General features: G+C 38.7%; 1 protein-coding gene and 1 non-coding gene across 5 annotated transcripts in view; one reads left to right on the top strand and one right to left on the bottom strand.

The window, feature by feature from the left end:
• Positions 1 to 24,644, bottom strand: part of EXOC6B (exocyst complex component 6B) — a 722,047-nt gene that overhangs the window by 659,814 nt on the left and 37,589 nt on the right. The gene's annotated exons all lie outside the window — the stretch shown is intronic.
• Positions 10,937 to 11,008, top strand: TRNAW-CCA (transfer RNA tryptophan (anticodon CCA)). The gene has a single exon. It is a non-coding gene; the product is annotated as a tRNA-Trp (tRNA).

Below are 24,644 nucleotides of genomic sequence, written 5' to 3'. Positions count from 1 at the left end.
CCTTAAAAAGAAGGAAATTCTAACACGTACTAACACGAGTGAAACCTGAAGACATTATCCTAAGTGAAAAAGACAAATACTGCACAACTCTACTTATATAAAGTACTCAGAATAGTACTTCATATAATACTTAATATGAAGTACTCAGAAAAGTACTTCATATAAGAAGTAGATTAGAAAAAGAAGAACCAAAAGACATCAAATGAAAAAATAAACAGTCAGTAATCATATAAGCAAAACCCAGCAGCCATCGGACAACATTGAACACCAGAAGTCAATACTCAGGGAAACAACATATGAGTCAAAATTTTAAGATCAATGAAACTGTCCTCTGAATATACAGTCTACAGAGCAGTCATTCTGAAAATCTAATAATCCAAAAATTATTGTTTGAATCATTCTGAATTGGTAGAGAAGAAACTCCAACCAAACTAAATGACACGAGAAACTTCAACAAAAAAGACTGGAAGTAATGAGGGAACATACTTAACTGCAACCCTAAGACAAAAAGATCAGATTAAGAGTGACAAAATATGGTATATAAAAATAGTATGTGATAACACAACACTGTAAGTCAACTACACTCCAATAAAAATTTTTAAATAGCATGTAAAAATTATACAACTAATTAAAAAAGAGAAAAAAGAAAGTAGTATAAACTGGTGATGCTTAATACATAGTGACTGGGAGTCAAAGCTAAGCAAATCAGATACAAGTCTACAATCCCTAATCTAAAATCCTTGGAGCAGAAATGTTCCATAATTCAGATTTTTGCAGATTTTAAAAAATAATTATAGTGCGTGCTTTATATATAACATCCCCAGTGAGGTCTTAAGAAACATTCCCTAATCAATCACATCAGTAACTCTGCAGCAAAATGCAGGAATATTCACACAAGTGGTAAATATAAAGAAAGACTATCTCATATCAACTCACATTAAGTTTTCTCACCAAATAAATTCAGATAGCTTTTAATAACAAATGATTTCAAAATCTTTGGTACTTTCAAATTGCAAATGAGAGATTATGGGCTAGCAGAATTCTAAACATTTTAAGGCTATAAAGTAAAACACTAAGATAATATTATTGACTAATATCTGTGGTCACAGAAAAGAAAACACAGGAAGTTTTACTATTTCTGTCAGATGTTGCTATTCAATCGCTAAGTCGCATCTGACTCTTTGCGACCCAATGGACTGCAGCACACCAGGCTTCCCTGTCCTTCACTATATCCTAGAGATATCTCTGTCAGATGAGGAACCAATAAATACTATCTTCAAAAAAGAGAGGTGGGAGGGAGGAGGGATTAAGGATACAATAGAAAGGAACTCTAAGAACAAAAATATAGTTTTTAAAAAATTAGGAAAAAAAAAGATCATGAGATTCGGCCTCAGGGTAGTATCTTCCCCAACCTCCCCTTAAAAGTTACTTTGCTTAATTAAAATTACTAAAGTACTTTTAAATGATAACTACAATGATTTATTATAAATTCCCAACTTACTGTACTTGCACAATAAAATGCTGATGAGCATAAATGTCACTAGGGGGCAGCAGAGCACAAGGAGTGTCCTCTGAAAAGCCGTGACAACTCCAAAGGAGTTTATGCTGCTGCTGCTGCTAAATCGCTTCAGTCGTGTCCAACTCTGTGCGACCCCATAGACGGCAGCCCAACCAGGCTGCCCCATCCCTGGGATTCTCCAAGCAAGAGCACTGGAGTGGGTTGCCATTTCCTTCTCCAATGCATAAAAGTGAAAGTGAAGTCATGTCTGTCTCTTAGAGACCCCATGGATTGCAGCCCACCAGGCTCCTCTGTCCATGGGATTTTCCAGTCAAGAGTACTGGAGTGGGGTGCCATAGCCAGTTATCAACTGTTCAGCAAGATCAAACCAGTCAATCCTGAAGGAAATCAGTCCTGAATATTCATTGGAAGGACTGACGCTGAAGCTGAAGCTCCAATATTTTGGCCGCCTGATGCAAAGAACTGACTCACTGGAAAAGATCCTGATGCTGGAAGACTGAAGGCAGGAGGAGAGGGGACGACAGAGGATGAGATGGTTGGATGGCATCACTGACTCAGCGGACATAAGCTTGAGCAAGCTCGGGGAGCTGGTGATGGACAGAGAAGCCTGGCGTGCTGCAGTCCATGGGGTCGCAAACAGTCGGACACCACTGAGCGAATGAACTGAACTGATAAACTGCTCAAAATCTCAGTCATTCACAAGCACAATAAAACTCTCACCAGTTAATCTGTAAAATCTGCTTCTAAGAGATTCATTACATTACTTCATAAGTTTTTAATTTCTATTTTGAAATACTTTCAAATTGTACAAATAATAGAGAACTCTTATTTAGCCATATACAGAATTCACCAATTTGTAACATTTTTGCCTCATTTATCATTTTCTCTTTCTACACATATGTACATATATGTACATCGGTATATGTACCTGTATATTTGTATATTTATTTTTCTAAACCATTTGAGAATATGTTGCATGTATTAAACTCTTAAGACTACTGTTTCCTCTCATACCTAACTACAACACAATTATCAAATTCAAGAAATTTACATTGATAAAATTATAATTAATTCATAGTCCATAGTCCAATCCTGTTATCTGTCCCAATAATAATCTTTGTTGTTGTTGTTTTTTAATCAGGGGACCATTTCCATCTCTTGGTCCCACTTTTTTTTTTTTGGCTACATCAGTAATTACTTCAGGTACATGGGCTTCTCTCTACTTGTGGTGTGCAACACATACGCACACTTAGTTGCCACATGGCATGTGGGATCTTAGTTCCCCAAACAAGGATTGAACTCACATCCCCTGCATTAGAAGGCAGATTTCTAACCACTGGATCACCAGGCAAGTCCTCCAATAATGGTCTTTAGAGTGGTTTCATTTCCTCCTGGAGAGTATTCAATCTAGGACCATGAATTACATTCAGTTGCCATGTATCTTCTGTTTTCTTTCATCCAAACTAGCAGTTCTCCACATTTTAAACACAAGAGCCCTTCAGACTATTAAAAATTCTTAATAACCCTAAATAATTTCTGTTTACATTAATTTTATATACATCAATACTTACTGTATTAGAAATTAAAACTAAAAATTAGAAAATACTAATTAATTCATTTAATATTAACAACCAACAATATTTACATGTTAAAAAATACATTTCAGGAAAAACAGAATATTTTTATATTCTTAAAAATAGTTGGAAGAGTATGTGCTGCATTTGTGCAAATATCTTTAATGTCTGGTTTAACAGAAGACATCTGGACTCTGTACCACTTCTACATTAAATATAATAAATGTCATGTTTTGGTTATGGTATATAGAGAAAATCCAGCCTTGCACAAATGTAGTTGGAAAAAGGACAAAGTATTTTTAAAGGCCTTTCAGGAAACTTTATATATTATATATATATGCAAATTTATGATACAACCTCAAAACTTGATGAGTTTTAGATTAAAATCCATTGATCTTAAACCTCAAATGAAACTTTTACCCATGTATGATTATGTAATATCGGACATTGATCATTTGAAGAATACTCATTCTCTGAGTTTTGCAGGTCTTCCAAATGTTGACATAATTCATTACAATTCAAAAAATCACATTCATTATATCACTATTTGTTGGGGGCCAGAGTGAGGTACTCTGCCCATGACAAAGGTCATGAGGAAGGAGGCTCGACATACGCAAAGGTGGGATCGAGCCTCAGGAGTCCCCCTGGAAATCCTCGAGTATCTACCCCCATAACCAGAGCCTGCCTACTTTACTACTTTGTGCTCTCACCTACACCTCTGACTTTACAGGGGGCTGTCCCCCACCACCTCTTTCGGAGAAGGAGTTAACCTAGAGCTCCAGTCAATAAAAACTCTTGGGCGTGACAAGAGTGTTTTAACCTACAAACTCCTCTGAAGGTTCTCTAGCCTGCCTGACAGGCTCGTCCAGCCACATGTGATTGCTCACAGCCTCCCAACCGTGAGAGGCACGAGATGCTTTAAACCCTCTAAAAACAGGTTCTTTAGAGAAGTTAGAAAACTATTAGTATAAGTATAATGGGCTGATTAGAAATTGTATTGGTGAAGGGTTTTTCATTTGTTGAGCCAATGTTTGTTGCTAAGTCTCCACATCCCCTGCCCTTACACACATTAATGAATATAGAAGAAATAAGTATTAACCTTTGATATTAATCACATTAGACCTTAGGCTAAGTAAATTCTTTCCTTAACTAAAACCCACTACACCATCACCCTATAGGAATGTAACTTTATTTGGGTGGTGTCTGTTTTAAGAATAATCACCCCTGGAGAAATAAGTGTCCTGGTTGACTGACCGTTGTCACAAGGAGAGGGTCGTAAATTGTCAGCAGGCCCCCCCTGGCCAGAAGATGATGTAACACCCCTAAGACCTCTGTATACATTTGTGTGAAGCACCTGACTTTGATAAAGGTCAGGACTGCTGTCCCCACGTGACTTTTGCATAACATCTCAGTGTATAAAAGTAGACCATGGAAAATAAAGAATTGGGATCAGTTTCTCGAAATACTGGTCTCCCCATGTCGCTCTCTCTCTCACTCTGGCTGAGTCTCCATCTGGAGCGCAGAACCCGCCATGCTTACTAATTATGCCTGGGCTTCTAAGATCCGACCGGGGAGGCCTCAGTGTCTCCTCTCCTTCGGGAGAACGGAAGGACGCCTGCGGCCTACGTAAGTGGTGCAAACTTCTTGTCTTGAAGTTTTATTGGTCTCCCGCATAAACCAAGCTACTCAGCCTCTTTTCTCCACTGAATTTCCTCACTGAGCTATCCTTATTTCAGCCTCTTTTCTTCACTGAATTTTACTGAGCTATCCTCATTCTATTACTCTTTATATCCTTAATTAACATTTAATTAAGCAATTGTTTCCTGATCTTCGCCTACGCCGTCTCTCCTTCGAATACCCTGGATCAGCCAGGGCTGGTCCCCGGCAACTATTCAGTCCCATTAAAAAATGTATTAGCAACCTTTAGGAGGGTAACAGAACATATCTGAAAATATCAAACGGGCAGCAACAATAAATCCCACATAAGTAGTGCAAATAACAAATCGGTTATCCTGCAGAACACAAAAATAAACAGAAACTTAAAATGTAATCACAATATGGTTTATACTACTAACGAAAAACTGTCATTTTAATCACTGGTAAAGAGTCCCTGGCTGATCTTTCGACTCTTTAAATCAAAAAATTATCTTTTCAGTTCACGAAAGGGATATACTGATCTTGATAATTGACACATTAAAGCAACAACCATAAATCATGACTAAGATTTGGTGTTAGTCATCTCCCATTCCTTCTGAAAACATCACACCTCTGGGTTAAAGGCTAGCATGCTCAAGTAGTTTTTCCCAAAATGCCATGTTTCAGAGGAAAGTTAAGATCACCAAGGAACTCCAAATATTCTCTCGTTTAGGCTTATGAGTTTTCCAAAAGGTGTTAAAAGTTCAAAAATATAACAAAGAAAACAAACAGAAGAGTGAAAAAAGCACAGTACAAAATCCATATGTATCTATCCATCGTTGTTGTTGACTTGCTCAGTAGTGTCAGACCCTTTTGCAATCCCATGAACTATAGCCCACCAGGCTCCTCTGATCATGGAATTCTATAGGCAAGAATACTGGAGTGGGTTGCGATTTCCTTCTCCAGTGCATCTTTCCAACCCAGGGATTGAACCTGGGTGTCCTGCTTAGCAGGCAAATTCTTTACCACTGAGCCATCAGGCAATCCCATTGTTGTTATCCAGTTGTATGCTGTGTCCCACTTTTTGAGACCCCATGCACTGCAGCATGCCAGGCTCCTTTGTACAACACTATCTCCCAGAGTTTGTTCAAATTCATGTCCATTGAGTCAGTGATGCTATCTAACCATCTCATCCCCTGTCGCCCTTTTCTTCTTTAGCTTTCAATCTTTCCCAGCATCAGGTTCTTTTCTGATGAGTTGGCTCTTCACATTACCTATCCAAAGTATTCGAGCTTCAGTTTCAGCATCAATCCTTCCAATGAATATTCGGGGTTTATTTCCTTTAGGAATGACTGGTTTGATCTCCTTGCACTCCAAGGAATACAAGAGTTTTCTTGAGCACCACAATTCAAAAGCACCAATTCTTCAGCACCCAGACCTCTTTATGGAACAACTCTCACATCCATACATGATGTATGGATGTAATTTTCATGGCAAATTATTTCTATTTGCCATGAAATAATGGGGCTGGATATCATGATCTTAGTTTCCTGAATACTGAGGTTCAAGCCAGCTTTTTCACTCTCCTCTTTCACCTTCATCAAAAGGCTCCTTAGTTCCTTCTCACTTTCTGCCATTAGAGTGATATCATCTGTATATCTGAGATTGTTGATATCTCAATTTCAGGTGGAATTCATCCACTCTGGAATTTCACATGATGTACTCTGCATAATAGTTAAATAAGCAGGGTGACAATATACAGCCTTGCCGTACTCCTTTCCCAATTTGGAACCAGTCAGTTGTTACATGTAAAGTTCTAACTGTTGCTTCTGGACCCATATACAGATTTCTTAGGATACAGGTAAGGTGGTCTGGCACTTCCAATTCTTTAAGAATTTTCCAGTTTGTTGTGATCCATACAGTCAAGTTCAGTTCAGCTACTCAGCCACGTCTGACTCTTTGTGACCCCATAGGTTGCACCACTCCAGGCTTCCCTGTCCAACTCCCGGAGCTTGTTCAAACTCATGTTCATCAAGTTGGTGATGCCATCCAACCATCTCATCTTCTGTCATTCCCTTCTTCTCCTACCTTCAATCTTTCCCAGCATCAGGGTCTTTTCCAATGAGTCAATTCTTCACATCTGGTGCCCAGAGTACTGGAGCTGCAGTTTCAGCATCAGTTTTTCCAATGAATATTCAGAATTGGTTTCCTTTAGGATGGACTGGTTTGATCTCCTTGGAGTCCAAGTGATCTCAAGAGTCTTCTCCAACACCACAGTTCAAAAGCATCAATTCTTTGGCACTCAGCTTTCTTTTTAGTCCAACTCTCACATCCATACATGACTACTGGAAAAACCATAGCTTTGACTACAGGGACCTTTGTTAGCAAAATAATGTCTCTGCTTTTTAATATGCTGTCTAGGTTGGTCACAGCTTTTCTTCTAAGGAGCAAACGTCTTTTAATTTCATGGCTGCAGTCACCATCTGCAGTGATTTTAGAGTCCAAGAAAATTAAGTCTGTCACTGTTTTTCCATTGTTTCCCCATCTATTTGCCATGAAGTGATGGGACTGGATCCATGATTGTTTTTTGAATGTTGAGTTTTAAGCCAGGTTTTCCACTCTCCTCTTTCACTTACATCAAGAGGTTCTTTAGTTTCTCTTTGCTTGGGCTTTAGCAAAGTCAGTAAAGCAAAAGTAGATGTTTTTCTGGAATTCCCTTGCTTTCCTCATGATCCAATGAATGTTAGCAATTTAATCTCTAGTTTCTCTGCCTTTTCTAAACCCAGCTTGTACATCTGCAAGTTCTCAGTTCACATACTGCTGAAGGCTAGCTTGAAGGATTTTTAGCATAACCTTGCTAGTGCATGGAATGAGTGCAACTGTATGGTAATGTGAACATTCTTTAGCATTGTCTTTCCTTGAGATTGGAATGAAAACTGATCCTTTCTAGTCCTATGGCCACTGTTGAGTTTTCCAACCCATGGAAAAGTTATGACACACCTAGACAGCATATTAAAAAGCAAAGATATCACTTTGCAGACAAAAGTCTATATAGTCAAAGCTAAGGTATTTCCAGTAGTCATGTACAGATGTGAGAGTCGGTCCATAAAGAAGACTGGATGCCGAAGAATTGAAGCTTTCAAGTTGTGATGCTGGAGAAGACTCTTGAGTCCCTTGGACCACAAGGAGATCAAACCAGTCAATCCTAAAGGAAATAAGTCCTGAATACTCATTGGAAGGGCTGATGCTGAAGCTGAAGCTCCAATACTTTGGATAGGTGATGTGAAGAGCCAACTCATCAGAAAAGAACCTGATGCTGGGAAAGACTGAAAGCAAAAGGAGAAGACGGTAGCAGAGGATAAAACAGCATCACTGACTCAATGAACATGAATTTGAGCAAACTCTGGAAGATAGTGAAGGACAGGGAAGCCTGGCATGCTGGAGTCCATGGGGTCAGAAAGAATCAGTCATGACTTAGTGACTGAACAACAACAACAAAAGTGTAATATAAATATTACAGCATTTATAATAACTAACATTTAGCCCATGTTCACTACTTATAAAGGATGCTTCTAAACACTCTTTATTATCTTGTTAACCTCAAAGCCACCCCATGATAGAGAATACTATTATCTTCATTTTTACATACAAAGACTCACAGATAAGACAAATTATTTGCCAAGTCACAGAGCCATGATAAGGTATACGTATACTGATACAGAATCCCACACTCAGTTATTTCTCTATCCACCCATTAAAAATATATATATATAATATACATACATGAAATGTACAGATTACAACTTGCTGTTCCATGACAAAATAAACATAACATTATAAATATACAAGTTATATAAAAACACGTACGTGTTGTGCTGTGCTTAATTGCCCAGTCGTGTCCGACTCTTTGCGACTCTATGGACTGCAGCCCACCAGGCTCCTCTATTCATAGCAAAAATATTAGAATGGATTGTCATGCCCTCCTCCAGGGGATCTTGCCAACCCAGGGATTGAACCCAGGTCTCCAACACTGCAGGCGGATTCTTTACCATCTGAGCCACCAGGGAAACCCATGTATGTATATATATATATATATATATATAATTTCTAAATGTACATTTTTGTACATGTATTTTTCAACTACATTGAAAACATTTCCTAAAAATGTAAAACACATTGTCAGTAAAAAAAACACAAGGGTCCCTTGTTGCAGTCTTACATAATACCAGCTTCACCCTGTGTCTTCAGATGCCTACTCAAAGGAAGCTAATAAACTGAACTGTTTTGCTAAAGTTAATTCACATATTTCTATCGCTTGCAATCAGAATCCCAAGCAATTTAAGTATGTATTATTTTCATAATCAATAAATATGTAAAAAAGAATTTCTATACTATTAATTTCTGTTAAAGAAATGGTCTATGTGAAATACATTATTAAAATATTAGACCCAAGAGAAAAGGAATGATTAACACCTTAATAAAAACCCACAAGACCAAACAAATGAAGAGGAAACAATCTACCTGAAAAAGATTTCAGAGTAATGATAGTAAATATGATCTAAAACCTTGAAAATAAACTGGAGGCACAAATAAATAGACCAGAGGCATGAATTGAGAAGATGCAAGAAATATTTAACAAAGACCTTGAAGAATTAAAGAATAAACAATTAACAATGCAATAACTGAGATTAAAAATACACTGGAAGGAACTAACAGTAGAGTATCTGAGGCAGAAGAATGGATGAGAGCTGGAAGATATAATGGTGGAAATAACTAAAACAGAACATAATAAAGAAAAAGGAATAAAAAGTAATGAGAAGAGCTATTGGACAACAGAGCTCACCTCATGGTGAAGGACAGGGAATCCCAGTGTGCAGCAGTCCATGGGGTGGCAAAGAGTCAGACATGACTGAGCAACTGAACAATAAAATGGGACAACATTAAGCATAACAACATTCGAATCATAGGGGTCCCAGAAGAAGAAGGCAAAAAGAAAAGCCATGAGAAAATATTTGAGGATATTATAGTTGAAAGTTGCCCTAAAATGGGAAAGGAAATAGCCACCTAAGTCTAGGAAGCCCAGAGAGCCTCATACAGGATAAACCCGAGGAGAAACATGCCAAGATAAATATTAACACAATTAATTAAATTAACGAAAATGAAACACAAAAAAACAAATATTAAAAGCAACAAATAACATGTGAGGGGATCCCCCATAAAGCTAACAGCTGATCTTTCAACAGAAACTCTACAGGTCAGAAGGGAACGGCAAGAAATACTTAAAGTGATGAAAAGGAAAAACCTACAACCAAGATTACTATCCAGTAAGGATCTCATTTAGATTCAAAGGAGAAATCAAATTTGCTTTACAGATAAGCAAAATTAAGAGAATTCAGCACCACCAGACCAGCTCTTCAACAAACACTAAAGGATCTTCTCTAGACAGGAAACACAAAAAGAACAGGCCTACAAAAGCAAACCCAAAACAACAGAGTAAATGATAACAAGATCATATACGAATAATTACCTTAAATGTAAATGGGCTAAATGCTCCAACCAAAGGATACATATTGGCTAAATGGATACAAAAACAAGACCCCATATGTGCTGTCTACAAAAAACCCAACTCAGACCTAGGGACACATATATACTGAAAGTGAGAGGCTAGAAAAAGATATTCCATGTGAATGGAAACCAAAAGAACGCTGAAGTAGCAATACTCATATCAGATAAAATAGACTTTGAAATAAAGACCATTATAAGAGACAAAGAAGAACACTACGTAACGATCAAGGGATTAATCCAAGAAGATATAACAATTATAAATATATATGCACCCAAAATAGGAGCACCTCAATACATAAGGCAAATGCTAACAACTACTAAAGGGAAAACGGACAGTAACACAGTTTGCTGTGATCCACACAGACAAAGGCTTTGGCGTAGTCAATAAAGCAGAAGTAAATGTTTTTCTGGAACTCTCTTGCTTTTTTTGATGATCCAATGGATGTTGGTAATTTGATCTCTGGCTCCTGTGCCTTTTCTAAATCCAGCTTGAACATCTGGATGTTCACAGTTCACATAATGTTGAAGCCTGGCTTGGAGAATTTTGAGCATTACTTTGCTAGCATGTGAGATGAGTACAATTGTGCAGTAGTTTGAACATTCTTTGGCCATTCTTTGGTATTGCCTTTCTTTGGGATTATCTTCCCTGGTGGCTCAGAGGTTAAAGTGTCTGCCTCCAATGCGGAAGACCCGGGTTCGATCCCTGGGTTGGGAAGATCCCCTGGAGAAGGAAATGGTAACCCACTCCAGTATTCTTGCCTGGAGAATCCCATGGACGGAGAAGCCTGGTAGGCTACAGTCCATGGGGTCACAAAGAGTCAGACACGACTGAGTGACTTCACTTACTTACTTACTTCTTTGGGATTGGAATGAAAACTGACCTTTCCAGTCCTGTTGCCACTGCTGAGTTTTCCACATTTGCTGGCATATTGAATGCGGCACTTTCACAGCATCATCTTTTAGGATTTGAAATAGCTCAACTGGAATTCCATCACCTCCACTAGCTTTGTTCATAGTGATGCTTCCTAAGGCCCACTTGAATTCATGTGCCAGGATGTCTGGCTCTTAGCGAGTGATCACACCATCGTGGTTATCTGGATCATGAAGATCTTTTTTGTATAGTTCTTCTGTCTATTGCCACCTCTTCTTAATATCCTCTGCTTCTGTTAGATCATACCATTTCTGTCCTTTATTGTACCCATCTTTGCATGAAATGTTCCCTTAGTATTTCTTATTTTCTTGAAGAGATCTCTAGTTTTTCCCATTCTATTGTTTTCCTCTATTTCTTTGCACTGATCACTGAAGAAGGCTTTCTTATCTCTCCTTGCTATTCTTTGGAACTCTGCATTCAAATGGGTATAGCTTTCCTTTTCTCCTTTGCCTTTAGCTTCTCTTCTTTTCACAGCTATTTGTAAGGCCTCCTCAGAGCCATTTTGCCTTTTTGCATTTCTTTTTCTTGGGGATGGTCTTGATCGCTGCCTCCTGTACAACGTCACGAACCTCCATCCATAGTTCTTCAGGCACTCTATCAGATCTAATTCCTTGAATCTATTTGTCACTTCCACTGTATAATTATAAGGGATTTGATTTAGGTCATAACTAAATGGTCTAGTGGTTTTCCCTACTTTCTTCGATTTAAGTCTGAATTTGGCAATAAGGAGCTCATGATCTGAGCCACAGTCAGCTCCCAGTCTTGTTTCTGATTACTGTATAGAGCTTCTCCATCTTTGGCTGCAAAGAATATAATCAGTCTGATTTCGGTACTGACCATCTGGTGATGTCCATGTATAGAGTCTTCTCTTGTGTTGTTGGAAGAGGGTGTTTGCTATGACCAGTGCATTCTCTTGGTAAAACTCTGTTAGCCTGTGCCCTGCTTCATTCTGTACTTCAAGGCCAAATTTGCCTGTTACTCCAGGTATCTCTTGACTTCCTACTTTTGCATTTCAGTCCCCTATAATGAAAAGAACATCTCTTTTGGGTTTTAGTTCTAGAGAGTCTTGTAGGTATTCATAGAACTGTTCAGCTTCTTCAGCATTACTGGTCAGGGCATAGACATGGATTAATGTGATATTGAATGGTTTGCCTTGGGAATGAACAGAGATCACTCTGTGTCTTGAGACTGCATCCAAGTACTGCATTTCGGACTCTTTTGTTGACCAAGAGGGCTACTCCATTTCTTCTAAGGGATTCTTGCCCACAGTAGTAGATATAATGGTCATCTGAGTTAAATTCGCCCATTCCAGTCCATTTTAGTTCACTGATTCCTAAAATGTCAATATTCATTCCTGCCATCTCCTGTTTGACCACTTCCAACTTAACCTTGATTCATGGATCTAACATTCCACGTTCCTATGCAATATTGTTCTTTACAACATCACACTGTACTTCCATCATCAGTCACATCCACAACTGGGTGTTGTTTTTGTTCTGGCTCTATCTCTTCATTCTTTCTGGAGTTATTTCTCCACTGATCTCCAGTAGTATATTGGGCACCTACTGACCTGGGGAATTCATCTCTCTGTGTCCTATCTTTTTGCCTTTTCATACTGTTCATGGGGTCCTCAAGGCAAAAATACTGAAGTGGTTTGCCATTCCCTTCTCCAGTGGACCACTTTTTGTCAGAACTCTCCACTACGACCCATCCGTCTTGGGTGGTCCTACATGGCATGGCTCATAGTTTCATTGAGTTAGACAAGGCTGTAGTCCATGTGATCAGTTTTCTGTGATTGTGGTTTTCATTCTGTCTGCCCTCTGATAAGGATAAGGAGAAGGATAAGAGTCTTATAGAAGCTTCCTGATGGGAGAAATTGACTGTGGGGAAACTGGGTCTTGTTCTGATGGGTGGGGCCATGCTATATACCTACTAGCAGGCTGCTAATTAGAGAAAGGAAATGTCTCCAAACTCAGAGAGTGGCACCAGGCCCCTCACCCACAACATGCATTTTGAGATAACACTGGCACAAGGTGAGTCATCACAGGCCATAAAACAATTGACATGAATCTTGAAGAAGGGCAGGTTTCCAAGCAAATACATAGTCTTATTAAAATACACTGAAGAACAATTGTATCAGTAAAACATATTGGTTTGTTGAGCCATTATCAGTTCTGAGTCTTAGGTGGAATTGACTTGAAGAAAGACAGAGTCTAGGGTAAATACATAGTTCATTAACATAGCTTAAGAAAAATACTTATGTAAGAAAAATGCATTGGTTAGCTCAAGGTTTGAGAAAAGTTAAGCTCAGGTGGAACCAAGTGTCGTCATGGCAGCACAGAATTTTAAAAGAAATCTCCTTTTAATTTTGTATATGAAAGGGAAAAAAGATCTGACACTTGTAGTTTGCTTCCTCCTGCTGCTTAAGAGAGAGATAAAAATATCTGACACTTGCAGCCTATTTCCTCTGTTTGGGGGTCTCCAGCCTTCCTATCTGTTACCCTCTCACTTGTTCCTCCCCAGACTAACCCTGTTGCTTGTGGCTCTACCTGGTCCAGCATGTGGTATGACTGGCTCCTTGAACTAAAGCAGATTATGAACAACACCCAAATATCCATCATGATCATGTGGAAAATTCTTAAAGAGATGGGAATATCAGACCACCTGACCTTCTCCTGAGAAATCTGTATGCAGGTCAAGAAGCAACAGTTAGAACTGGACATGGAACAACAGACTGGTTCTAAATCAGGAAAGGAGTAATCAAGGCTGTATATTGTCACCCTGCTTATTTAACTTATATGCCAAGTATATCATGTGAAATGCTGGGCTGGATGAAGCACAAGCTGGAATCAAGACTGCCAGGAGAAATAGCAATAACCTCAGATATGCAGATGACACCACCCTTATGGCAGAAAGTGAAGAACTAAAGAGCCTCTTTAGTGAAAGAGGAGAGTGAAAAAGTTGGCTTAAAATTCAACATTCAGAAAACTAAGATCATGGCATCCAGTCCCACCATTTCATGGCAAATAGATGGGCAACAATGGCAACAGTGACAGACTTTATTTTAGGGGCTTCAAAATCACTGCAGATGGTGACTGCAGCCATGAAATTAAAAGACGCTTGCTTCTTGGAAGAAAAGCTATGACCAACCTAGACAGCATATTAAAAACCAGAGACATTACTTTGCCAACAAAGGTCCATATAGTCAAAGCTGTGGTTTTTCCAGTAGTCATGTATGGATGTGAGAGTTGGACTATAAAGAAAGCTGAGTGCCAAAGAATTGATGCTTTTGAACTGTGGTGTTGGAGAAGACTCTTGAGAGTCCCTTGGGCTGCAAGGAAATCAAACCAGTCAATCCTAAAGGAAATCAATCCTGAATATTCATTGGAATGACAGATGCTGAAGCTGAAACTCGAACACTCTGGCCCCCTGATGCAAAGAACTGACTCATTGGAAAAGACCTGATGCTGGGAAAGATTAAAGACAGGAGGAGAAGGGGACAACAGAGAATGAAATGGTTGGATGGCATCACCAACTCCATGTACATGAGTTTGAGCAAGCCTGTGAGTTGGTAATGGACAGGGAAACCTGGCGTATTGCAGTCCATGGGGTCAAAAAGAGTCAGACACAACTGAGTGACTGAACTGCACAGTAACAGAGTAATAGTGGGGGACTTTAATACCCCACTCATACCAACAGACAGATCATCTGAACAGAAAATTATTAAGGAAACACAGGTTTTAAATAATACATTGGACCTGTTGGACCTAACTGATATCTACAGCACACTTCATCCAACGACAATAGACTTCACTTTTTTCTCAAGTGCACATGGAACATTTTCTAGGATAGATCACATCTTGGGCCACAAATCACGCCTTGGTAAATCTTTAGAAAGTAAAATCATTTCAAGCATCTTCTCTGACCACAACGCATAATCTCTGACCTAGATTAGACACCAACTACACGAAAAAAAAAAAAAGAACTATGAAAAACAAATACATGGAGACTAAACAACATGCTTCTGAATAACCAACAGATCACTGAAAAAATCAAAAAGGAAATCAAAATATGCATAGAAACAAATGACAATGAAAACACAACAACTCAAAACCTGTGAATGCAGCAAAAGCAATGCAGAGGGAAGTTTTATACAATACAAGCCTACCTCAAGAAACAAGAGACAGATAAACAACCTAACCTTACACCTAAAGAAACTAGAAAAAGAACAAAAAAAAACCCACAGTAGAAGGAAACAAATCATAATGATCACAGCAGAAATAAATGAAAAAGAAATGAAGGAGACAATAGAAAAGATCAATAAAACTAAAAGCTGGTTCTTTGAGAAAAACCAAATTGACAAACCATTAGCTAGACTCATCAGCCTTGAGCTGTATTCATGTAACATGGCAAATTGACGAAGGTTTCCTTCAGCAGATATACAGCAGATGAAGTTACAGGAGATGCAGTAAGATCTAACTCTAAAGTGACTGTTTTTCCATTTAAACTCCCTTTGGCTACCTGACACCAAGTTAGGTAGTGACACCAAGTTCACTGAGTTGATGGCAGTATTTGATGTTTTGCTTTATCTAAAAAAGAGGAAATCAAAGAAAAAGGGAAGAAAAATTTTTTTAAAAACTTGCCCTCAATTATCACAATTCTCTTTACAGTGAGGATTCCTCACTTGTGTAACAGCTCAAATTTCAGAAAATCTGAGATTGCTATTAAGCATTAAACAGGACAAGAAACTAAGTCACTGCAAATTGTTAAATTAAAAAGAAAAAAAACTCCATTTAAACCACTGTCAGTCCAGTTTGCAGGAACATTCGTTTTACATAGATCAAATTCCTGATTCAACAAATGCTCCCAACCTTTTGATAACTATTCGCAGATTAAGCTTTTTACCATAAAGTTCCCACCATACTATTCTTCTGTCCATTGAAAAAAATCATAAGTCTTGATTCCATACTGAGGATTCTAAACAAAATCTAAACAGTTGAGCTTAACAGTCTCACAGTTTTACAACATTACCATAACACTGCTATCCATCTTTGTTCCACATTGCTACTATCCATAAGGGTTCCTCCTCTCTGAACCACTGAAACATTTTTCCTATAAGAGCCCAACTGTCAGACAGGCTGGATTACACCACTATAACAAACAACTCCCAAATATCAGTGACTTAAAAGAATAAAGATTTATTTCTTGTTGATGGCATATGCATATCTCCACTGTGGGTCAGTAGGAGTCTCTGCTCTACAAAGTCCTCATTCTAAGAAGGAGCCAACATCCAGAAAAGCTGTCAACAAAACTTTTCTGTAAATGGCCATATAGTAAATATATTCAGCTTTATAGGCCATACGGTCTCTATAACAACCATTTAACTTTGCTATTGTAGTGCAAAAGTGGCCACAGATAATACATAAACAAATAAGTATGGCTATGTTCCAATAATGGAGAAGGCAATGGCACCCCACTCCAGTACTCTTGCCTGGAAAATCCCATGGACGGAGGAGCCTGGTAGGGTGCAGACCATGGGGTCGCGAAGAGTCTGACACGACTGAGCGAGTTCCCTTTCACTTTTCCCTTTCATGCATTGGAGAAGGAAATGGCAACCCACTCCAGTGTTCTTGCCTGGAGAATCCCAGGGATGGGGGACCCTGGTGGGCTGCAGTCTATGGGGTCGCACAGAGTCAGACACAACTGAAGCGACTTAGCAGCAGTAGCAGCAGCATGTTCCAATAAAACTTTATTTAAAAATACAGACAACAGACCATATTTGGCCCACAGCCTTATCAGAGAGCTACAGGTCACTGTGGCAGAGACTAAGATGACTTCAGCTCACACAACACAGGTCAAAGCAACTCACATGGCCACATCTAACTTCCAAGGACCAAGGGCATGTAATCATAACATGTGACTGGGAAAAGAAAGAGAAATTTGGGGTAGATAATGTGGAAGAATTGATGCTTTTGAACTGTGGTGTTGGAGAAGATTCTTGAGAGTCCCTTGGACTGCACGGAGATCAAACCAGTCAATCTTAAAGGAAATCAGTCCTGAATATTCATTGGAAGGACGGTTGCTGAAGCTGAAACTCCAATACTTTGGCCACCTGATGCAAAGAACTGACGCATTGGAAAAGACCGTGATGCTGGGAAAGACTGAAGGCAGGAGGAGAAGGGGCCAACAGAGGATGAGATGGTTGGATGGCATCACCAACCAGATGGACATGAGTCGGTATTAACATAAGTGTGAAGGCTAGTCATTTAGCCCATGCATGAGCCCAGGAAACTACCCCGCATCAACATTTAGCAGTGTTCTGAAGCTGCAGATTCTTAACATACATCCTTCAGGAGTATCAAGACTGTCCTTGATGCTACCACCAGCAAATGAGCAAGAATCCCATTCTTTTCCTGAGTTTCCTCCTGAGAGCTTAATGTCAGCTTTTTTCTCCAAGATCCTGGGATGAGTCACAACCTCTCCACTAAATTCTTGATTTAGACTCTCTAATTGGGTGTGCCTGGCTGATTCTGGGTGTGGTGCCATGTTTGGCGCCATCTCCTCTGAGAATGCTGATGTGATGGAATTCAGCTGTATTTAAGACTAGTTTAACTTGCAATTTTCCACCATTTCTTTATCAGGGTGAGGAAACGCACAAAACATGTCAACAAGTTCTTTACTTAGCACTATCAAATCCCAAAAGAACTAAGACCTTTGTCAACCACCTTCTACGAAGCAGTATTAACAAATCCCACCCAGACTGCTGATCACGTGAGACAATTTACCCAACTACAAGATGCTTGTGCATGTGCACTCAGTTGTGTCCAACTCTTTTCAGCCCCATGGACTGTAGCCTGCCAGGCTCCTCTGTCCATGGGATTATCCAGGCAAGAATACCGGAGTGGGTTGTCATTTTCTTCTCCAGGGGATCTTTCCAACCCAGGGATCAAATCCAAGTCTGCAGTGCATCCTGCATTGGTAGGCATTTTCTTTACCACTGAGCCACCTGGGAAGCCCCACAAGATGCTAAATGAACCATTTTTCATCTGAGATCTCTAATTCAAATGTACCTGATTATACTGTCATCACAGTGACCTAAAAACAACATAGTTGTTTTTTTAATTCAAAAATACTTCTCCTCTACTTACTATGAGTATGTGACTTTGGGCAAATTATTTAACTTATCTGAACCTCAGTCTCCTCAGTTATAAAATGGGGATACTAATATCTATAAGAACATTGCTGTTATTATTAAATGACCTAAGATACATAATACATCTTGCACCAATCAATAAATGCTAGTTTCTTACCTTCCTCGCTCTACTTTATCCCCACCTCCAAGGAGTATACAATGAAAAAGTCTGGAGAGACTAGGATGGGTGTGCCTGCTTAACTTGCTGAGGCACAGCTTGGAGACACTAGGGTTCTTGACAACTCAGTATCTTCTGAGCTGAAGGTAAATTAATGATATCCAATTCCTACTTCCTCATTTTAGCTGTGCCTCCCAAGTTCCTAAACTGTGGGTGTGATTATATGTTTAATGTTTATGTCATGATTAACATCAGAAAGAAAACTGCTCTATTTTCTGATTCAGAAGTCAAAATGTTCTACATTTCAGGAAGAATGTGAAAATCAGAACTACTAACTACCTAGTGGATACCAACCTGAACTTTCTCTTAACTATATAATAAAAAGCCAATTTGATGCTCAAAGAGGAAACTGTGTAGAGTTAATATGGCAAATGCTAATAATTAATTACTAAACCTACATTGCTTAAAAAAAGGGCAGCAGAGGGCAGAGTGGCAGAACTTAACACACTCATACACTAACACTCCCTGAAGTTGGGAGGGAAAACTATGCCATCTAATAGAAAGCAAAATCTTTCTGATGCTATTTTTATAAATTTTGTTGTCTTATACCAATCTACCTAAATGTTCATAGACCCCCTTAAGAAGGCCACACTCAGAAGAATAGCACAAGGCCAACTAGGAAAAGGAATTTCCACCTGGCAGCCATAAAAATCCCCTTACTCTCTAACACAGTCAGCTGAAATGGATTGGTCTATTGAGTGTATTCCCAGCTTCTACCACAAAAACTCCAATAAAGCACTGCTGCTGCTGCTGTTGCTGCTAAGTCACTTCAGTTGTGTCCGACTCTGTGCGACCCCATAGACGGCAGCCCTTCAGGCTCCCCCGTCTCTGGGATTCTCCAGGCAAGAACACTGGAGTGGGTTGCCATTTCCTTCTCCAATGAATGAAAGTGAAAAGTGAAAGTGAAGTCACTCAGTCATGTCCAACTGTTTGCGACCCCATGGACTGCAGCCTACCAGGCTCCTCCATCCATGGGGTTTTCCAGGCAAGAGTACTGGAGTGTGGTGCCATTGCCTTCTCCCAATAAAACACTACAAACCTTTATTAACTTTTTTTTTTTTTTTTTTTAAGATACTAAGCAGGCCCGACCCTGCTTAGCTTCTGAGATCAGACGAGATCGGGCACCTTCAGGCTGATATGGCCGGAGCCTTTATTAACTTTTTTAATTTTTAAATCCAAGAATGAAAATACTAAGTTAAATTAAATAAGCCTTAGAAAAAGCAGTTACATAGAAGCAGTAAGCAGTGAGTTTCTATAACTTAAGTAGCAAAAGAGAGATTTTTTTTTTTTTTTCAATTAAAAAGAAGTAAGAAAACTGTGTATTTAGTAGCCATCAATGCCACAACTTCAGGGGGGACCTAATCCACAATATGCTCTTCAACAGGAAACAAAAATAATGTGAAAACAGGGATTTTTTTTTAAAGTGCAATAATTAGCTTATTAAAAGTTCTCTCAAGTAGTTTCTGGGACACAGAGAAGTCCCACCTTATTAAAAGGTCTCTCGGGTAGTTTCTGGGACACAAAGCTATGCTTTCAGCTTCCTCTGTTCTCCAAAAATTTTTAACCTAAAGAGGGAACAAACTGTTCATAGCTCCTTTCTTAAGTAATGTAGGAGACAAGATAAAAGTGGTCCATTTTATGGAGTCTCAAGAGAGAAGACATGTGTACACTTGGGACCGATTCACACTGTTGTATGGCAGAAACCAACACAACACTGTAAAGCAATTATCCTCCAATCAAAACAAAGTGGCCCATTTTAACTCAAAACTTCTCAGTAGAAAACAAGAGTCTAGAAAATTAGATAAGATGATTAATACTGGCATTAAAAGCAATCTGGAGCTGGGGATATACATCTTGATATCACTACAATCTCTCTGGGTGGTTTTTGGAAGCCACTTAACTTTACCTACTTAAACTGAGAGCAATACTAACCATGCTTTCTGAACTGAAAATAGGCCAATTAAAAATAAATTTAAAACTAAGGGCTATATAAATGCTTATTAAGAAATAATAATGAAGAGAGCAAACACAACAGGGAAGGAGTCAATACCCAAAGGATATATCCCTAGTAGATAAGCAATTCTTGATTAACTCATCTTTTTAATCCTTGGAGTATATTGAAAATCTGATTGCACACTATCACACTTGGCTTCACTGCAGTAAACACCTAAGACAGTGAGCACAATAATTCAACATGAGATATTCTTTAGCAACCAACCCTGTAAGTTTCTGTCTTCTAATGTTGAATTCACTGAAATTTAGATTCCAAATAATTTCTTCAAAACTCAACTTCAGCATTCCAGAATCGATCCTATTAAATCAGAATTAATCCTGGAAGTCCAGAATAAACTACAGTAGTTTAACCAGACTCTGTTGCACAGCCATAGAAAAATGGAGTCCCTCTCTGGAAATGAATATACTCTAATGTTCTTCAAGAGAAATCTCTCAGGATAAATCTCGTTAAATAATTCTGTGAGCATTTACAGGTACAACAAATGTAGACTATCTTCTGGCAACTTACAAGTTAAATTTAATCATTATAACAGCACAGTGGGGAAATTTCTTGCTTTACATTCCAGCTCTATTACTTATTGGTTGTAGAACCCTGGGAAAGTTACCTAACCAATCTGACATGAAATGGTAATAGTGACACCTAGGCCACAAGATATGGGTTAACTCTGGCTATTATAATATAACTGAATCTGGCCTCAGGGTTATTTTGAAGATTAAATAATGTACTCACCTAGCAAGACATATGACACAGTAGTTCAGTAGTTCCTAAATGTAGTTTCCTTGTCCTTTTCATTATTTCTAGATTTTCTTATTTCAATTTCATCCACTTTTTTTGAACTTTATCCTCCGTACCAAAAGTCTATAGCATCTACTTCAAGTCATGGTGAGAGAAACAATATAATAAGGACAATATTATCATTTATTTAGTTTTAACTATTAGCCAGACACTGAGCTAACTGCTTTATATAGGTTATCTCTCTTAATCCTTACAACCTTCATAAAGTAGTTACATTATTCCAATTAAAGAAACTGAGGTTAAAAGGTTAGATAATATGCCCAAACTCACTGGGTCACTTATAATCATTACTTTTGCCCTACCAAGTATCACTCCCTAATCACTATCTCACTTTCCTTCCCCAGAGGTAACCACTACCCTGAGTTTGTGATAATCATTTTCTTGTTCTCTTCTATATCTTACCATATACATATGCACCTATAAACAAGATTGGTTAGCTTTGCTCATTCTGGAATATTACACAAACTGAATACAAGACATTCTGTTGTGCCCTGTTTCTTTCAGTATTACATAAATAATGAGCTGAATCCATGTGGTTCTACCTTACCTATGAGTCATCCATTTTCATTATTATATACTGTTCTACAATCTGAACATATAATATTCATCCATCCTATTGTTTTTGTACATCTGAATCATTTCCATGTTTTAACTATTATGTACACTGGTGATGTGACCATTTCCTTGACATGTAATCTGATGTATAAGCTAAAGATTTTCACATATCTACACAAAAGGTACACAAAGAACATACACAGAGTTTCCAAACAGTAAATGGGCATACGGTTTCTCAAGAATTCAACTCAGACCCATAGCTCCCGTATATACTACTTTCTAAAACTGATCTGCCTAAGAACAGGCTGCATTTGTAACACAGATAAAGGCTTATGCCTCACCCATCCCAAATATTCACAGAAGGATAAAATATTCAGTCTTGAGGGGAAAGAAGGAATTGACAGGCAAGAATAATGTTATAAATTCCATAACAGAGATATGAACAGTGTTGTTCTGAAGCAAAGAAAATGAACTACTTTAACTACCTGAAGGAGTTAGGAGAAAAGAGATGACAGACACTTCAAGTGGGCCTTGAAGAGTAGGTTTGGCTCTGAGGTGGAAAATGGTTGAAAGGACAACCCTTACAAACAGGTAAATGAGATGTAAAAAGAAATCATTAGGTACAGCGTCAGGAAAAAACAAAACTAATAAAGGGGAATACTTCAACTGGGAGATGAGCCCCTTTTACCACTGGGAAGGTTAAGATGCACTAGAAAGAAAAAGGTATATTAGAAAACAAGATACTGGAATAATATGTACCTAGAACAACAAATACGATATGGGCAAAGAGCTGGTAGACAGTATGTAAGACACATTAATAAAATGGAAGAGAAAGAATGCTGAGAAAACTAAATTGAGCCTCAGTCTCTCCAGTGGAGCCATGGTGTGCCAGCAAGAGCTGCTCTAAACCTCATTTTAAAAGGGAAGTACTCCTCAGTATTAGGGATGAGAGATGAATACTGATTTATCAACAACTAATTGCCTTCGCACTAACCACTGCCACATTGCTCAGTATACTCATTAATCATTATATAAACAGAGAAATTCTGTTTCATGCAATATAGAGCTGCCCTTGTTAGGAGCAGCTCAATTCTGATAAAACACACATATAACTCATCATTTGACCTTTGATTTGGAGCCAACATTTGAAACTACTGTTTCTCCATCTATGGCAGCTTAACTATGTATGGCATGACTCTCCAAACTGGCAGCCACATGGGACTCTTAACCTAACTCCCTATCAGCTGCTCTGCAATGATAACTGTGTAGTTTGGGGGTAATCCTCCCTACAGAGCTCCCCAAAAACAATGTCAAACAATCCTAAAGGTACTCTTGAAATTTGGTGAACATCACCCAGATACTTGGTTGAGACGTAGAGCTACAAACAGAAAAAGAAAGTTCACTCATATAAAGTACACTAATAATCAAAAACACTTTAATCAGTTCCTACCACTTTATACATATCTTTCCTTTACTCACTTCTTAGAGAAGGTGCTGAAATGCTACAGTCTAAACATAAGCAGATGAATGAGTTCAGTAAGTTTATTTGACAAATGATCAAAATAAACACTGAGTACCTAACATGTGATCATTTACCTAGAGCCAGACATCCTGGAATGTGAAGTCAAGTGGGCCTTAGGAAACATCACAACGAACAAAGCTAGTGGAGGTGATGGAATATCAGTCCTAAAAGATGATGTTGTGAAAGTGCTGCATACAATATGCCATAAATGTGGGAAACTCAGCAGTGGCCACAGGACTGGAAAAGGTCAATTTCAGTTTCATTCCAATCCCAAAGAAAGGCAATGCCAAAGAATATTCAAACTACTGCACAATTGCACTCATCTCACATGCTAGCAAAGTAATGCTCAAAATTCTCCAAGCCAGGCTTCAACAGTACATGAACCGTGAATGTCCAGATGTTCAAGCTGGATTTAGAAAAGGCAGAAGAACCAGAGGTCAAATTGCCAGCATCCACTGGATCATCGAAAAAGCAAGAGAGTTTCAGAAAAACCTCTACTTCTGCTTTATTGACTATGCCAAAGCCTTTCACTGTGTGGATCACCACAAACTGTGGAAAATTCTTCAAGAGATGAGAATACCAGACCACCTGACATGCCTCCTGAGAAATCTGTATGTGGGTCAAGAAGCAACAGTTAGAACTGGACATGGAACAACTGACTGGTTCCAAATCGAGAAAGGAGTACATCAAGGTTGTATATTGTCACCCTGCTTACTTCACTTATATGCAGAGTACATCATGCGAAATGCTGGGTTGGATGAAGCACAAGCTGGAATCAAGACTGCCAGGAGAAATAGCAATAACCTCAGATATGCAGATGACACCACCCTTATGGCAGAAAGTGAAGAAGAACTAAAGAGCCTCTTGATAAAAGTGAAAGAAAAGAGTGAAAAAGTTGGCTTAAAACTCAACATTCAGAAAACTAAGATTATGGCATCCGGTCCCACCACTTAATGGCAAATAGATGGGGAAACAATGGAAACAGTGACAGAATTTATTTTTGGGGGCTCCAAAATCACTGCAGATGGTGACTACAGCCATGAAATCAAAAGACGCTTACTCCTTGGAATAAAAGCTACGACAAACCTAGACAGCATAGTAAAAAGTAGAGACGTTATTTTGCCAACAAAGGTCCGTCTAGTCAAAGCTATGGTTTTCCAGTAG

The sequence above is a fragment of the Bos indicus genome, chromosome 11 (assembly GCF_029378745.1).
Source record: "Bos indicus isolate NIAB-ARS_2022 breed Sahiwal x Tharparkar chromosome 11, NIAB-ARS_B.indTharparkar_mat_pri_1.0, whole genome shotgun sequence".
NCBI lineage: Eukaryota > Metazoa > Chordata > Mammalia > Artiodactyla > Bovidae > Bos > Bos indicus.
The sequence above is the reverse complement of the archived record's forward strand: the minus strand, read 5'-3'. Positions and strand labels throughout refer to the sequence as shown.